This window comes from Helianthus annuus, chromosome 6 (assembly GCF_002127325.2).
Source record: "Helianthus annuus cultivar XRQ/B chromosome 6, HanXRQr2.0-SUNRISE, whole genome shotgun sequence".
NCBI lineage: Eukaryota > Viridiplantae > Streptophyta > Magnoliopsida > Asterales > Asteraceae > Helianthus > Helianthus annuus.
The window spans coordinates 27,982,082-28,000,476 of NC_035438.2; the positions used below are offsets into that span (position 1 = coordinate 27,982,082).

General features: G+C 39.1%; 1 long non-coding RNA gene across 1 annotated transcript; it reads right to left on the reverse strand.

The window, feature by feature from the left end:
* Nucleotides 1–16,095: 16,095 nt before the first annotated feature.
* Nucleotides 16,096–17,670, reverse strand: LOC118479744. The gene is made up of 2 exons (XR_004860376.1): nt 17,563–17,670; nt 16,096–16,584 (listed from the first exon to the last, which is right to left on the reverse strand). It is a non-coding gene; the product is annotated as an uncharacterized LOC118479744 (long non-coding RNA).
* Nucleotides 17,671–18,395: the final 725 nt, after the last annotated feature.

The following is an 18,395-nucleotide window of genomic DNA, read 5'->3' on the forward strand; positions in this document are numbered from 1 at the left end:
CTAGGAGCCTGATCGATCATCCGCCTGTTTCGAGCCTTCGGTGCGTCGATTTCTAATATTTCGATTTCGATTGAAGACGAATACGATAGAGTTTCCTATTCAAATTACTTTTAATCCCAACCACTATATCTACATACAAGCATCTACATCTTGCACTGTCTCTTCTCCACCAATTATCATGATTCGATTTCGATTGAGTTCGAGTTTCGATTCGATTGAGCATCACACATAACATAAAAATAAACACGCATAAGTAACACATAAGGCACACACACACACGTATAATGTCACCAAAATTCATACAATTCAAGTTTCGAGTTTGATGATGATTCGATTAGCTTGATTATTGATTGATTGACTTTATCGCATTGTTACTTCCTACTATTCACAGTCGTAAAACGTTTCGCGTTGATAAACATTCGATTCATTCGATTACTTTGATTAACAACACTTACTCCACATAATACAACTAATAAAAACATGAAATAAACTAAATTCAGTCAAAGGAGTCAATCTTGACTTGGACTTTGACTTTGACTTTGACATTCGAAAACACGGGGTGTTACAGCCTCCCCTTGTTTAGGAAATTTCGTCCCGGAATTAGGCTGAGAGCTGCACAACACCGTGAATGATTTCACCAATTTCTCCGCTTCAGATCTTCATTTAAACAACTGCGGGTACTTAGCCTTCATGTCGCTTTCGAGTTCCCAAGTGAACTCCGCGCCTCGTTTTCCTTCCCATCGGACTTTCACGATAGGGATGCACGAGCGTCTGAGTTGCTTGGTTTGGCGATCCATGATTTCAACAGGCTTTTCCACGAAGTGTAGCGTTTCGTTTACCTGAAGGTCATCGAGAGGTACAATCAGATCATGGTCGGCTAGACACTTTCGGAGGTTCGACACATGGAAAGTTGGGTGGACGTTACTAAGTTCCTCTAGTAGTTCGAGTCTGTAGGCGACTTTTCCGATTCGTTCCAGAATCTTAAAAGGTCCAACATATCGAGGCGCTAGTTTCCCTTTCTTGCCGAATCTGACCACACCCTTCCAAGGTGATACCTTTAGGAGTACGTAGTCGCCAACGTCAAATTCAAGGGGCTTGCGTCTTCTATCGGCGTAACTTTTCTGTCTATCCCTGGTTTTCGACAAGTTGTCTCGAGTCTAGAGGATTTTGTCAGTCGTTTCTTGTAGTAGCTCGGGACCGGTTAGTTGCGAATGACCGATCTCGTGCCACACAATAGGTGAACGACATCTTCTTCCGTATAAGGCCTCGAATGGTGCCATTTGTATGCTAGCATGATAGCTATTGTTGTACGAGAATTCGAATAACGGTAGGTATTTGTTCCAACTACCACCGAAGTCTATGACACACGCGCGGAGCATGTCTTCAAGAGTACGGATCGTTCTTTCAGTCTGTCCGTCGGTTTGAGGATGGAATACGGTACTTAGGTTAAGCGACGTACCGAGAGCTGCTTGAAACGTTTCCCACAATCGCGAGGTAAACCGAGCATCACGGTCAGAGATGATGTCACAAGGCGTATCATGATTACAAATGATCTCGTCGGTGTAGATTCGGGCTAGTCGTTCTACCTTGTAGTCTTCCCGTATTGGCAAGAAGTGGGCTGATTTGGTCAGACGATCAACTATAACCCAAATGCTGTCGTGACCTGATGGCGTGGGCGGAAGTTTGGTTATGAAATCCATAGCTATACTCTCCCACTTCCATATCGGAATTGGCGGTTGTTCGAGTAAGCCAGAAGGTCGTTGATGTTCAGCCTTAACTCTCGCACAAGTCAGGCAACTTCCAACATAGAGGGCGATATCCCTTTTCATTCCCGGCCACCAGTACTTGTAACGAAGATCCTGGTACATTTTATCGGCAACAGGATGAATAGAGTATCGGGATTTGTGGGCTTCGTCCATTAGAATCTTTCGCAAATCGGTCCGCTTAGGGACCCAAATTCGATCTAGATAGTAGAAGATCCCATTTGATTTGCTTACAAGCTGAGCTCCATCGTGATAGATTCTCTCTTTCTTCAAAGTGCGTTCGTTAAAACAAGCATGTTGGGCTTCGCGGATGAGGGTTTCGAGATCATGCTAGGCTTGGGTATTGCGAATACTGAGCAAATAACCCCGTCTGCTGAGCGCGTCGACAACATCATTTGCTTTGCCTAGGTGATAACGAATTTCACAGTCGTAATCGTTAAGAAGTTCTACCCATCGGTGTTGACGCATGTTAAGTTCTTTTTGACTAAAGATGTGTTGTAAACTCCTGTGATCGGTGAAGATCGTACACTTGGTACCATACAGGTAGTGTCGCCAAATCTTCAATGCAAAAACGACTGTGCTTAGCTTGACATCATGGGTTGTATAATTCTTCTCGTGGATTTTGAGCTAACGAGATGCGTAAGCTATAACCTTGTCCCGCTGCATGAGAACGCAGCCAAGACCAAGGTTGGAAGCATCACAATAGACAATGAAATCGTTGTTTCCGTCGGGCAACGTGAGAATAGGAGCATTGCAAAGCATATGCTTGAGGGTTTGAAAGGCAGACTCTTGTTCGATTCCCCAAACAAAAGGCTTGTCCTTATGGGCAAGGGCGGTAAGCGGCACAACGATTTTAGAGAATCCTTCGATAAATCATCGATAATAGCCCGCTAGTCCGAGGAAAGAACGGACTTCAGACGGGTTCTTAGGCGTAATCCAGCTCTTAAGTGCTTCAATCTTCGCGGGATCGACATGAATACCTTGACTATTAATGATGTGACCCAGAAACTGAACCTCCCGTAACCAGAATTCGCACTTGGAGAACTTGGCATAGAGTTGATTCCCCTGGAGTAGTTCAAGAACCAAATGTAGATGTTGCGCGTTTTCCGCTTTTGACTTAGAATAAATCAAGACATCGTCGATGAACACGATGACGAAACGGTCTAGAAATGGCTTACACACGCGATTCATCAGATCCATGAAAACCGCGGGTGCGTTGGTTAAACCAATAGTTGAGTAGTGTGTTTGATTGTGGTTTAGATAAGTAACGTATGTAATACCCAAAAGTGCTAAAGCAAAAAGGGGTCGAGTATACTCACAGCGATTGATGGATTGAAGGGAGCGCTTGAGAGTAGGGTTGGCCTGAATAGTCCGATAGCATAGCGATGAGTAACGCGTAAAACGAAAACAAGTGTTGGTGGGTCGAACAGCCTGGTCGATCGAACGGTAGGTTCGATCGGACGGGTTGTTCGTTCGGTTTGACAGTCTGTTCGGACATTCTGTTCGGTCGGCCGGTAGGTTCGATCGGTTGGACTGTTCGAGTGGATTGTTCCTTCCTTTCGAGTAGGATGTGTTTGTGTATGATGGCTTGTCCTTTTGAAGTTTTCGTTGTAGTATTTGAGAACATGGAAGTATCCTTACCTTTCAGGTCGATCGATCGAACGGGCCATTCGATCGGCCGGCTTAACCGATCGGTTAGGTACTTTAGTAATAGGTCCTCAACAGGATGTCACCTGATCGGACAGCATGTTCGATCGGGTGGCACTCCAATACGTCGAACGAGTTGAAAATCGATCAAGTGTTGAAGTATAGTATCTCATGATCCGAAGAGTAATTCAACCCAAACCGTAGTTCGATCGAACAACACTTCGTTCAATACTAGACTTCATGAAATTGCTAAAGTGTGGGGCCATGTGCTAGCCGATCGGCTGGCCTGGTCGATCGGCTGACATATCCGATCGGTTGGGCTATTCGTTCGAACAGCCTGTCCGATCGGTCAGCATCCTGACCTGGTCGGCTTGTCGTCTAACACTTGGCTGTTCTGATGGTTTAATGTGATATCGAAGTATTTTGACAACGAGTTGAACCATGGAACCTTCGTTCTTACTTGTTTTCCTTGCTCGGACAGGAATCACCCAAGTCCGGTCGGTGAATGGTTCGGAACAAAGTTTATGTTTTAACCCGAAATTGGTGAACCTCGTAGATAGAATCCGAATCTTGAACCACACAACTAGTAGAATGATTAGTGAGTTGGCTCAAGCTCCGTTTTTACCGGTTTGAAGGCATTGAGTGTAAAAGAGTTGAAAGAAAGTTGGAAGATCCTTTTTTCAATCCTTTACACCGTGTAATGTTTAGATCTATAACAGATCTTTGTTTATTTATGTGGAAATCGGTTGGATCCAAGTGATTCTTGGTGGATTGAAGCCAAAACATGAAGTTCTTCAAGAACCCATGATGACATCATCCTAGAATACTTAGATCTTGATGATTTCACAGTTAAAAGTTAAGATTTGAATAATAGAAGGGTGTAGGAGTGTGTATTTATCAAGAAAGTACAAGATTTAGGATGAAATCTTACCGGAATCGAGAGAAATCTGAGAAAAGAAGGGGAGCACGAGCTGGTCGGTCAGAGAATTTCCAAAAGTGGAAAGAGTGACAATGACAGGGCTACTTATAGGCTTCCCAAAGAGGAAAGGGCTGGCCGATCGGCCAGGCATCCCGATCGGACAACCTGCTCGATCGGACAGTCCGTCCGATCGGCTGGGCCGTTCGATCGGCTAGGAGCCTGATCGATCATCTGCCTGTTTCGAGCGTTTGGTGCGTCGATTTCTGATATTTCGATTTCGATTGACGACGAATACGATAGAGTTTCCTATTCAAATTACTTTAATCCCAACCACTATATCTACATATACAAGCATCTACATCTTGCACTGTCTCTTCTCCACCAATTATCATGATTCGATTTCGATTGAGTTCGATTGAGTTCGAGTTTCGATTCTATTGAGCACCACACATAACATAAAAATAAACACTCACAAGTAACACATAAGGCACACACACACGTATAATGTCATCAAAATTCATACAATTCGAGTTTCGAGTTTGATGATGATTCGATTAGCTTGATTATTGATTGATTGACTTTATCGCATTGTTACTTCCTACTATTCACATTCGTAAAACGTTTCGCGTCGATAAACATTCGATTCATTCAGTTACTTTGATTAACAACACTTACTCCACATAATACAACTAATAAAAACATGAAATAAACTAAATTCAGTCAAACGAGTCAATCTTGACTTGGACTTTGACTTTGACATTCGAAAACACGGGGTGTTACAAAAATGTTATGTGAAAAATATCCTTCAGTTACTTGGACACCTTGTGCAGCTCACTGTCTTAATCTTGTGTTAAAGGATGTTTCAGAGTTGGATAATGTTGCAAAGTTGGTCAAACTTGCATCTAGGTTACTGTTTTTATTTATAATCACAAGATACCATTGAATTGGTTAAGAAAAAGAAAGGGTTGGACAAAAATCATTCGTCCAGGTCCTACCCGGTTTGGTACGACTTTCATTGCATTAAAAAGTTTGGTAGATCATAAAAATGACTTGCAAGCTCTTGTGATATCTAACGAATTTAAAAAGACGTCAAAACTGGGGAATGCAATTGAATGTAAAGAAGTTGTGATGAATAGAAATTTTTTGAGTAATTGTTTGATTACTGTGACAATAATGGCTCCTTTGTTGAGGATTTTGCGTTTGTGTGATATGGACGAAAAACCTTCTTTGCCATATTTTGAGGGGAGGAATCAGGCAGATAAGGGAGTTAAGGCAATATTTAAGGGAAAGGAACATTTGTATAAGCCATATACAGATATAATCGATACTCGATGGAAAAAGATGTCATGTTCTAGTATTCATTGTGTGATATATTGGTTAAATCTAGCTTTTCAGTAAGCCAAAGAAAATCTTTATAAAGGTAAAGAAGTTATCAAAGGTGTACTCCGATTGAGAAGAATTTTTCGGGTGATGATGTTATAGATATTACAACGGCTTCAGGAAAGTTTCATGATGGCAAAGAATGTTTTGGTAGAAGTAGTGCCGTTGCTTCTCGTAAAGCAATTCAACCCGGTCATGTTATTATTAACAATATTAGTTTTTTATTTGTTATTGTTTTGATAAATATTTTCTTTTGTAGCCGAATGGTGGAGATTATTTGGTGGAGACTATCCGTTAATGCAAAATTTTGCCGTTCGAATATTAAGTCAAACCGCATCTTCCTCCGGCTGTGAACGTAATTGGAGTGTCTTTGAAAGGATTCACACGAAAAAAAGAAATCGGCTGGAACATAAAAGACTAAATGATCTTGTGTTTGTTCATTACAACTTGCGTTTACAAAATAGGTACGATATCTTGAATTCTTTAAAATGTTTATTACATCGTAATTTACTTTATAAGTGTTGACATTTGGGTAGTTGTTTTTGTAGACTCAAATATGCTAAAAGATCCTATGACTTGGTTGATTGTGAAAGTTTTAGTCATGCAGAATTTTGTGTTGAGTGTGAATCCACTTGAGCAAGTGGACATCAGAAAATCCTTCTGATCAAAACAGGATAAGAAGATAAAGGGCTGAGATGATCCAATCTTCTCTGTGACCCATTATTCATTGATCTTGTATTTGACTTTCTTCTTTCATCTGATCTCTATATAAGAGATTGTTTTGTATCTGTAATACTTGTACCAAACTTAATAAAAATACTCCTAGTTACCAAGAGTGGATGTAGCTTAGAACAAGACCGAACCACTATAAATTTTTTTGTTCTAAATAGAGTGTGTGTGTGAGTTCTGAGTTGTGATTCTGTTCGTGTTTGAGCCGTATCGATCCTCAACAACTGGTATCAGAGCTCAGGCTCGTGTTATTGAACCGAACAGAAACCGAACAGAAACAGAGGTGTAAAAGATACTGACCTGTGAAATCGGAACTGGGGTTCTGATCAGAGATGTTCAGCCGCCTCCGCCACTCGTCAACCGCTGGCAGTTCCGCCGTCGCCAGAACCGCTGCCGCTCTCTCCGCCGCCGCTGTCTAGGGTTCCGATTGAACCCAGTTTGGCTCTTGTGTGACACACGAACAGGAGAGAAGAAGAAGTTGACCGGTGAAATCGAAACTAGGGTTTCCGATTGAAGACCAGAAACAACAACACACCAGCTGTCACCTACTCTGCGCCGCCTCCCACCCACCTGCGGCTCTCTTCGCCGTCGTAAGCACCGCCGCCTCCGTCACCTGCCTGTTCTCTTGGGAGATCGCAGGAAGAAAGAAAAGAATCAGAGGTTTTTTTTGGTGGAATTGGGGAAGAAAAGCAAGTGAACGTGTTTTATTTCTGGTGAAGAAAATTGAGTTTCTCAATTTTAACAGAATGGCCCCTCAACTTTGACAAACATCCATCACAAGCCACTGCTACTTGTTCATTGCCATTTAAAGCTTGAAACAGATAAGTTATTTGTTTCTGATTATTGCTTCCGCTAGTATAAGTATCCTTTAGCAGTATAAACTCGTTTAGTTTGTAGCAAATTGATAATTATTTGTTAAAAAATGGCAGAAGATAGTAAAATCAAGATTGACAAGTTCGATGGTAGTGATTATGGATTTTGGAAAATGCAAATTGAGGATTTATTATATCAGAAAAGTTTGCATTTGCCTATGTCGGGTGAACAACCAGATGACATGTATGATGAAGAATGGAAGTTGTTGGATAGACAAGCTTTGGGTGTGGTTAGGCTTTGTTTGGCAAAGAGTGTTGCTTACAACATTGTCAATGAAACAACCACATATGGTGTATTGAAAGCTTTGTCCAACATGTATGAAAAACCATCCGCTTCAAACAAAGTATTCCTCATCCGACAATTGGTTAACACCAAGATGAAGGAAGGCATGTCGGTTACCGCTCACATAAATGAGTTTAACTCGATTATCTCTCGTTTAGCCTCAGTTGAAATAAAGTTTAAAGATGAAGTACAAGCGCTACTCCTTTTATCATCATTACCCGACAGTTGGTCAGGCACAGTCATAGCTGTTAGTAGTGCATCCGGCACTACCAAACTCACTTCCGAGAGTATTCGTGACTTGATAGTAAATGAAGATATCAGACGGAGAAGCAATGGTGAGACTTCTAATTCTAGTTCTTTATTGCATAGAAAGTAGAGGAAGAAGAAACGAAAGAGGACACAGTCGAGGCAGGTCCAAGTCCAGAAGAAGGGGACAATCAAAGAACAGAAAAGATGTTGATTGTTGGAATTGCAAAGAAAAAGGTCACTATAGAAGCCAATGTACAAAACCCGCTTCAAAGAAAGAAGTAAACAGTGTATCCTCGGAAAATTTAGGTGATGTTCTCATCTGTTCTGTTGACGATTCAGTTGAATCTTGCATTATGGATTCGGGTGCTTCTTTCCATGCTATCTCATGCCCAGATATGGTTAAGAATCTATGAACAGGTAACTTTGGTAAAGTTCGTTTAGCAGATGATCAAATGCTTGATATCACAGGTATCAGAGATGTAGACTTGAAGACCTCATTAGGAACTATATGGATATTGAAAAATGTCAGGGTTATTCCTAATTTGAGGAGAAAGTTGATTTCAGTTGGTAAACTAGATGATGAAGGGTTTAATGTTCACTTTGGGGGTGGACAATGGAAAGTGATCAAAGGCAATTTAGTGATTGCCAAAGGAAAGAAGCAAGGTACTCTATACATGGCAGAAGTTTCTGCTGAAGGTGTTCATGCAATGTCCACCGGTCCGAGTCCATCAAATTTATGGCACAACCGACTCGGACACATGAGCGAAAAGGGATTGAAGATGTTGGCTCAGAAAGGTAAATTTCCAGACTTGAAGAAAGTGGAAACTGAATTCTGTGAACCTTGTGTTCTTGGAAAACAAAAGAGGGTTACTTTTGTGAAGACAGGGAGGACACCGAAAGCTCAGAAGTTAGAGCTTGTTCACTCGGATGTATATGGACCAACCTCAGTTTTATCTCTAGGAGGCTCAAGATATTATGTTACTTTCATCGATGATTCAACACGCAAGGTATGCGTATATTTTCTTAAGCATAAATCTGCCGTATTTGATGCTTTTAAGATATGGAAATCTTCTGTTGAAAATGAAACTAACTTGAAGGTAAAGTGCTTAAAGTCTGATAATGGTGGTGAATACATAAGCAAGAAGTTCAATGACTATTGCGCCAAGGAAGGGATAAAGATGATCAGAATAGTTCCCGGAACTCCTCAGCAGAATGGTGTAGATGAGAGAATGAATAGAACTCTAAATGAGAGGGCTAGAAGCATGAGGCTAAATGCGAGGATGCCCAAGACATTCTGGTCCGATGCAGTTAGCACTGCAACCTACTTGATCAACCGTTCACCAACCGGTCCCTTAGATTTCAAATTGCCTGAAGAAATGTGGCAAGGAAAGGAGGTAAGTCTCAAACACTTACGAGTCTTTGGTTGTAGTGCTTACGATTTGTTAGAAGCTGGTGACAGGGATAAGTTAGACTCAAAATCCAAGAAGTGCACATTCATTGGTTATGGGTCAGAACAAATGGGTTACAGGCTTTGGGATAATGAAGGCAGAAAAGTAATCAGAAGCAAGAATGTCGTCTTCAATGAAAACGAATTGTATAAAGACAGAAACACCAAAGGACCAGAAGTTCAGAAAGACTATGTTGAATTTGAAAGTGGTGAAACAAGAAAAGAAGCTTCAGTCGACATTCCAGAAAATGGGAATGAGTCAATCGATAGTGGGAGCTCAGGGGATGATTCTAGTAATGATTCTGCAGAAGAAGAAGAAGAAGAAGAAGAAGAGGTCGCTCCTCAAATTCTAGAACCTCAGTTTCAACCAAGAAGATCCTCCAGAGTCGTTAGACCACCAGACAGATATTCACCATCTGTCAATAACATACTTTTGACGGAAAATGGTGAACCCCAGTGTTACTCAGAAGCGCCATGGGGTTGAAAGATTCATTGCAGTGGGAGTTAGTAATGAAAGATGAGATGAAGTCGCTTGAGAAGAACAAGACCTGACACTTAACAAAACTTCCATCTGGGAAGAAGGCTCTTCAGAACAAGTGGGTTTTCAGGGTTAAAGATGAACATGATGGTACCAAACGGTACAAAGCAAGATTAGTGGTCAAGGGATTTCAGCAGAAAGAGGGAATTGATTTCAATGAAATATTTTCTCCAGTGGTGAAAATGACTACCATCAGAGTTGTTCTCAGTATTGTAGCAGCAGAAGGTTTGCATCTATAGCAGCTAGATATCAAGACAGCTTTTCAACATGGTGACCTAGAAGAAGATATCTACATGACACAACCAGAAGGTTTTTAGGTTAAAGGCAAAGAAAACTTGGTGTGTAAGTTGAAGAAGAGTTTGTATGGTCTGAAACAAGCACCCAGACAATGGTATTTAAGGTTTGATAATTTCATGGGAAGAGGCGGATACAAGAGATGTGACAATGACCATTGTTGTTACATCAAGAGGTTTAAGGGTTCTTATATTATTCTACTACTATATGTGGATGATATGTTGATTGCAGGTTCAGACATGACAGAGATCAAGAAGCTGACGAAGCAGATGTCTGAAGAGTTTGAGATGAAAGACTTGGGAGTTGCAAACCAAATACTTGGGATGAGTATTTTCAGAAACAAAGAAGATGGTTCTTTGACACTCTCTCAAGAGAAGTACATTGAGAAAGTGTTAGAAAGATTCAGCCTTAAAGATGCCAAGATTCGAAGCACACCTTTGGGAAGTCACTTTAAGCTTTCTAAAGTTCAGTCACCCAGATCAGATGAAGACAAAGCAGAAATGGCTAAAGTTCCGTATGCATCGGTAGTTGGTAGCCTCATGTATGCAATGGTATGCACGGGACCAGATATAGCTCATGCAGTGGGAGTTGTTAGTCGGTTTATGTCCAATCCAGGGAGAGAACATTGGGAAGCAGTTAAATGGCTGCTAAGATATTTGAAGGGGACTTCAAAAGTGGCATTACAATTTAAGGGGAAAGATGTTATTCTGAATGGTTTTGCGGATGCTGACCTTGGTGGTTGTAAAGAATCTTACAAAAGCACCACCGGATATGTCTTTACAGTGGGAGGCACTGCAGTAAGCTGGATGTCCAGACTGCAGAAAAGTGTTGCCCTTTCAACCACAGAAGCAGAGTATATGGCAGTTGCTGAAGCAAGCAAAGAGCTTATATGGTTGAAGAATTTTCTCAAAGTGCTCGGCAAGGAACAAGTTGATTGTGCACTATTCTGTGACAATCAAAGTGCAATTCATCTTGCAAAGAATCCTGTCTTCCATTCGAAGACAAAGCAGCTGAGATATCACTTCATCAGAGAGCAAGTTAGTGAAGGCACTATGAAGTTGAAGAAGATCAAAGGAAGTGAAAATCCATCTGATATGTTGACTAAGGTTGTCACCTTAGAGAAGTTGAAGCTTTGCATAGCTTCAACTGGCCTTTAGGTTAATTGAAGAGAAGGCCGGGTAACTAGGAATGTGATAAGATCAAAGTTTTACAGAGATACTGATGCACAGTTGAAGCACATGTGAAGATTATTCCGTGGCTTCAAGTGGGAGATTGTTGAGTGTGAATCCGCTTGAGCAAGTGGACATCAGAAAATCCTTCTGATCAAAACAGGATAAGAAGATAAAGGGCTGAGATGATCCAATCTTCTCTGTGACCCATTATTCACTGATCTTGTATTTGACTTTCTTCTTTTATCTGATCTCTATATAAGAGATTGTTTTGTATCTGTAATACTTGTACCGCGCTTAATAAAAATACTCCTAGTTACCGAGAGTGGATGTAGGTCAAAACCAGACCGAACCACTATAAATCTTTGTGTTCTAAATAGAGTGTGTGTGTGTGAGTTCTGTGTTGTGATTCGTGTTTGACCCGTATCGATCCCCAACATTTTGGGTGGTTGAAGAAGAGCCGATAGGAGAACTTCATAACGATGATATAGATAACATGTTTAGTGAGGAAGATCATGAGCCGGTTTCTCAAACACAAGGTTACTTATTATATATGTCACTTATCTTACGTAAGTTTAATATATTATGATTATTTGCAACTAAAACTTCTTATTTAATATTGTAGAAACGAAAATAGTTATGCTTTAGTTGATGAGGATGGTGACGATAGTGAATTTCATATTTTAAGCGACCGGGAACTTGATGCATTCAACACTCCAATGGCTTAAACATATCATACACTTTCATTTAAAAGAACTTTGTTGGAAAACTGAATACTTTTGAATTATCTTTTTTTTTTTTTTTTTTTTTGATATGGATTAACTTTTGGATTGTCTTTAATTTGTTATAATGCACTTTGGATTATTTTTTTGAGTTAAAGTTGCAATTTATGAAATTATAGAGTTAACTAGTCAAGCCGGTTGAACCATCAGGTACAACCCGGTTCAATCGGTTAAACCAATTTTAAGCCCAATCCGGAACGATTAAAATAACGGTTTTTAAAACCTTGGATATTGTTGATGTTATGTAAATCAAGCGTGACCTTTATTAGACAATTGGTCAACTCTTGAAAAAACCTAAACCGAATACTTTACTTGTTTTTCATCTTTATAACCTCTTAAGAGCTATCTTATGTTTACTTTTTCAGTTGAGTAAATTACGATTTTTACCCTTGTGGTTATATCAGTTTTACCCATTTAACCCAAGAAGAATCTTTTAACATCTGAGCCCCCAATGTCTTTTTTTCTAACCTTTTTGGCCCCTAATATTAACCCCATCCATTTACTTTTAGGGGCCAAAAGAGTTAGAAAAAAAGGCGTTGGGGGCCAAAAGGGTTAGAAAAAAAGACGTTGGGGGTTCAAATGTTAAAAGATTCCTTTTTGGGCTAAAAGAGTAAAAATGATATAACCACAGAGGCCAAAATCGTAATTTACATTTCCAAATATAGCTTAATAACTCTCAATCCTCAATCATTAGGATTTTATTTTGTAATCAGAAATATTCATGTTGAATATGATACCCATATACAACATCTAATATGAGGTAATTTGTTAAGCCCAAAATTTCACCTTCCTAAATGTGATATTATCAAACTATAATTTAACAAAAATCGGGCATGACCCGTCCATAAAACGAACATACCCCTGTTTTAAACATAAACAAACTAGATACAATTCTACAATTCGTTCAAAAAAAAAAAAATACTACTAAAAACCAATACAACAAATTTTGGATCGAAAACATTTGAACAAACTAGCGGAAGCGTTTGGTATCGCATAACATGAACACGCGCTCGCTCCGATTCTCCAAGTCGCCAAAATTAAGGATTTACCTACATTCAACAACAAAGCTTTAAAATGTTAGTCATTATACTTGTTTGCTTATAAAACCGTCATTTTAGTTCCATTCGTGTACGTACTTTCATTTCTCTTACGCATTCGATTACCCAATTAAATGGGTATGACATATACTCTCATACAACTAACCTGTTAGTAGATGGTGACGACCAAACATATAATATTGTATAAACTAAAACGTCCATAGCATATTCTAACCGCTTAAGTTACTTCAACCCGATTATCCTTCCAACATTCAATCATTTCATTACTATATCAACACTTCGAAAGTCCGACATTCATAAACCTGCACTTTCAAACATACTTGATAATAACTTGGTTAGCAAACCCGTAATCTCAACATATTCAAGTACTACATCTTCGTAAAAAGGTCGCCAACTATTTATATGCATCTATTTAACTACAACACAATATACGCCTTTCGCATAATTATGTACATACGTATATATATATATATATCTTCTATACACATCACGCGTACTAGTTTATATGACTTAAACTCACCATGACTCCAATTGTTCATACTTACATACCATCCTATTCTCTTAACTTAATTAACACACCTCCCTAGTCATCATTACATACATCTATCATACTCTTATATAAATTACATGAGGCTTAGACTTGGGTGTACAACTTATAATCGTCAAGGGAACACTCGAAATCATGTTTGGGAGGCCCACCGTAGTCCACAGATAATATACCGAAGCCTACGATGCATAAATCACATAACTAATATTTTTTTCACAGAACCTTCACCCGGCCGTGTCATCTCACCACCCGACCGTGTCAGCTCTGCACTCTTCCTAACCATTAATTCTTACCGAAACGGACATAACTCTCTCATTTTTCATCCGTTTTGCGTCACGTTTCTTCCTACATGATTGTAAATTAACATTCTATCATGTGGACTTGAAATCCAACATCCGAGTTAAGGAATTTCTTAACTTGTACATGATCGGCTTATTATTCATCTACGAATTATTCGACCCGTTCATGCATTCATCAAAATAATCTATTGATTTGACCTCAACTTCATATGAACTTAATAATTAAACATTATACTACTTAAACAAACTAAGAAGTGATTATGGAAATCACTTACCTCGTGCGTCCAAGTTTGTGCATAACTTCCTCATTTCCTCTTAATCCGATAGCCTTCCATACTTGAGTCCATGTCAATTTTGGTTTCCTATCCTTTCAAATCATTATACCCATTTCATAGTTAGCACGCATGATCATTCATATCACATCCATTTTCAACTCTTAGCTACATAAACTTTTAATAGTCAAACTTTATCACACATAAAACATGAACTGACAATCACGTCGTTCAACATTTATTTAGTCAAACTTATTATCATAGATACGTACACAACATAACTCCGACATCATTACTTATTAATAAACTATTCGTTTCACATTCGTACACATTCACTTTTGATTACTATAAATCAAGCGCATTAAATACATGGTGAGCATCACACCATTTAAACACAAAGTACAAGTCCCTAATGCATGATTTTACCAAATCATTCATTCAAACCCGAATTTTCGTATGGACTCCATTTAAAGCATACTTCACATATTATCTTGTTAACGACTACACCATAAACACTTTCTATACATACCTACCCACAACTTTCATACAATTTCACAAATTTGTTCTCTTAGGCATTTCATCAAACACCTTGTAAGCATCATAATCATGGTATTCGGTACAAGACTATAAGGCACATTCTTATTAGTTTATCATCATACAACATTCATATTCATTCGGATTTACATAACTACTCCATCCTACATAAATTTTATTCATCATTCATGTATCACATCAAGCTCATAATCAAAGTTCTAGTTATATGATCTCATTCCATCATCCTACAATTACTAGCTTCTTAACAAGCGGGTTTTTGCTAAAATCACAACAACCATCCCAATTCAAACATAATTTCTGCTATAATTCTTATCCTAATCCTTGATACTAACCAAATTTCACGAATCCTATGCCATGCATTCATGCTTGGGTTAAGACCCACTTCATACAATTTAGAAAATCACAAAATTGAACTTACCACTTCAAAGAACAGGTGTAGGAGCTTAGAATTTGATGATTATTCTTTCGATTTCCTTAAGATTTGTAGTAATTCTTGTGGATTTTGTGAAGTTAGGGTTTCACCCCTCCTTGCTCCTCTCTGTCGATCGTCCAGAACCCCACACACGAGTTCTGTGTGGGTTTTAATCATTTAACATTTTATTATCTAAACTTTTCGGCATTTACATCTTTAGTCCCTCCATATTTACCACTTAATTAACTTAAATTACTACCCTTTTATCATAACATTTTAACTTATGTCTAGCAAATATTTTTGGGGTGTTACAAGTCTACCCCCCTTAAAGAAGGTTTCGTCCCCGAAACCTTTCTCATTCCAACCGGACCAATTGTACACCCACTCTTTTATCTTTTCATTCACAATGCTTACTACCACAGGGATGCATTCGAGATCTTGGCAAGAGTTTCATTCATTCGTAAACGTCTTTGTACGCGTTGTCCCTCCGTTCTTAAATCAAGTAAGTTACTTTCATATTCGCATTAAAGTCAGAATCTGATCCCGAGCTCTTATTAGTGTCGTCTTGACTTTATAATGCTAGCTCCTAGCACATATCATCACTAGCGCTTCATTCATCAAATTTATTCCAAGTGTATACAGTTATTAATCATACAAACTAAGTCTATGGCTTGTTTCTAACATCCTATTTAAGCATATTACATTCGTATATTTACTAATGAAAATAAATCGGTTTATTTCATACTGCTCATACATCCCATGCTATCTTTCATGTTGTTCACCACGAGCCATCCAAACATTCAATTTCTATCATTACTTTTGTTTACCTTTTAAACTCATAGGGGGGGGGGGGTTTCAATACATTATCATATGCATACTATAATCATTCAAAGACTTATTATTTAAATCAAAGTCACCCTTCTTCAACTTACTTATCCGTACTTAATTCGAAGACTAAGTATTATTTCCATGGTTACTATTGTTATACGTGCCATGCGTATCTTTCCTACAATATCTTGTTCAAATGAACATGGCCAACAAGCCGAGCATCAAAGTTAGCATTTCTTAACGATACTTGTCATCTCTTATATTCTATCAGAATTTCCACAGTTATGAGCATTCAGGTTCAATACCACTCGACGATCATTACGAACATTTAGAAGTTCACTTCACATTTTTCATTACGGTTTTGTATACACATATTCTATTCTGACGCATCCCTCTCTAGTCGAGTCATAACCTCATACTAAAGTTACAACCCTTTTTATACGTACCTGACGGAAGTAAATTCCATTGATTCATTATCCATACTTTACGGTAATCATTCCTTTCCGGTTAGTGACATTGCGCGTCTATTCATCAAGTTTACCTATGAGTATAAAACTTAACAACCAAAACATTAGCTACCAAGTTCAAATGGCGATCGCCATCTGACCCGTATGACCCATTTGTCCTTTCGACCATTCTTGTACAAAACGCATTTGCATAAATATATTCATATATATATGTATATATGTGTATATATATATATATAGAAGTTCAAGCATAAACTGAATCATATCACTTAAGGAACATTTATTTGTTTGGTACGTAATTACTTCACATTCGAATATCTTCATTCTTATCATTCCTTTGTTCATTTGCTTTACATTTACTTATATGACTTGTTTGACGCAATCATGGTCAAACTATTGACTCTTCTTATGTAGACTAGTTTTCGCCTTTTTATACCTTAAGTCTGCTTCGCGGATTTGAACATTGCATTCATGCCTTTCATTTCTTGAATCCGTCTCGCGGATTCAAGCATTGCATCCATATCTTTCATTCTTTGAATCCGTCTCCCGGATTCAAGCATTGCATTCGTATCTTTCATTCCTTGAATCCGTCTCGATGATTCAAGCATTGCATTCATATCTTTCATTCCTTGAATCCGTCTCGCGGATTCAAGCATTGCATTCATACATTGTTGGTCCGTCCTTCTTATGGATTCAACATTTTATTCTTATCACTTGCACTTTTTACTCTTACGTAGTACTCTCAATCTCCCGAGAGTCTTACTACTCATTTCACCCGTACGCCCACCTGCTACCCAATTCTAACGGACATACATGTAACAATTATCGCGGTCTCACGAACGTCATACGTTTCTTGTGTACTGGCCAGGTACACAATCCACGTACTAGTTTCGTGTCTTCGCGTAATCGCCACATTATGCCCGAAGAATTAAGTTTCGGCACGTGTTACATTTTTAAAACTCCTTTACCATGTCGTTGTTATATTCATTTAGATTTTTCTTTCACTTGCCTAATTATACTATTTCATAGATCAACGCGTTGAGTATACGTACCAGGGGTCAATTCGTCTTATTACTTGCCTTGATGCCGGTCCTAGACCGCATTCACGGATCATTCCTTCCGAACAATTGCGCTTACCCTTCACATAAGCCGCGTGCTCTTGGCCTTATAAATAGCATATAAATAAATGATTAGCATATTCCGTCTATCTTATCCACTAATCGTGGTCACATATATCGTACTAGGCCTTATATAGATCTTACACGAACATTCATTAAGCTTTTAGACAATTTAGAAACTCAAAGTACGAAAACAAGGCCTTTACAAGTTTCTTTCCATCGTAACCACTAACTGTGGTTAGATACATCTTATTAGGCATTATTTGGACCCTACATAAACATTCGAATGGGCCTTCGGACAACCCGGTAACTCGAAACGCGAAAATAATACTAAAATAAAATTTTCAGCAGATTATTACTCCACAAGCCGTCGGCGACGGCCTTACACCCGTCGGCGACGGGTCCTGGAATGTGGCGTCGGCCACTTTGCCCGTCGGCAGACACTTAGGGCGTCGGGACTAAGGGGGCGTCGGCGACGGCCAGGAGCCCGTCGGCGACGGCCTCCCGTTTGCTGAAACGCTGCTGAATTTCTTTTGAGTGTTCCGACCATTTACCGAGTCCGTTTTCAGCTACACGGGTCCCGGGACTTCTTATTTTACACGCCTTATCACCCATAACCTACTTGAACCTTAAAACTTATACCGTAACACACTATACATAATTATATTAATCAAAAATTTAAAATTTTACCTCATTGGCGATCTCGGAGCGAGCACACTTTTGCACGAGCCATCGGTTTGAGTTCAAGCACTGATACTCTTGCTCGA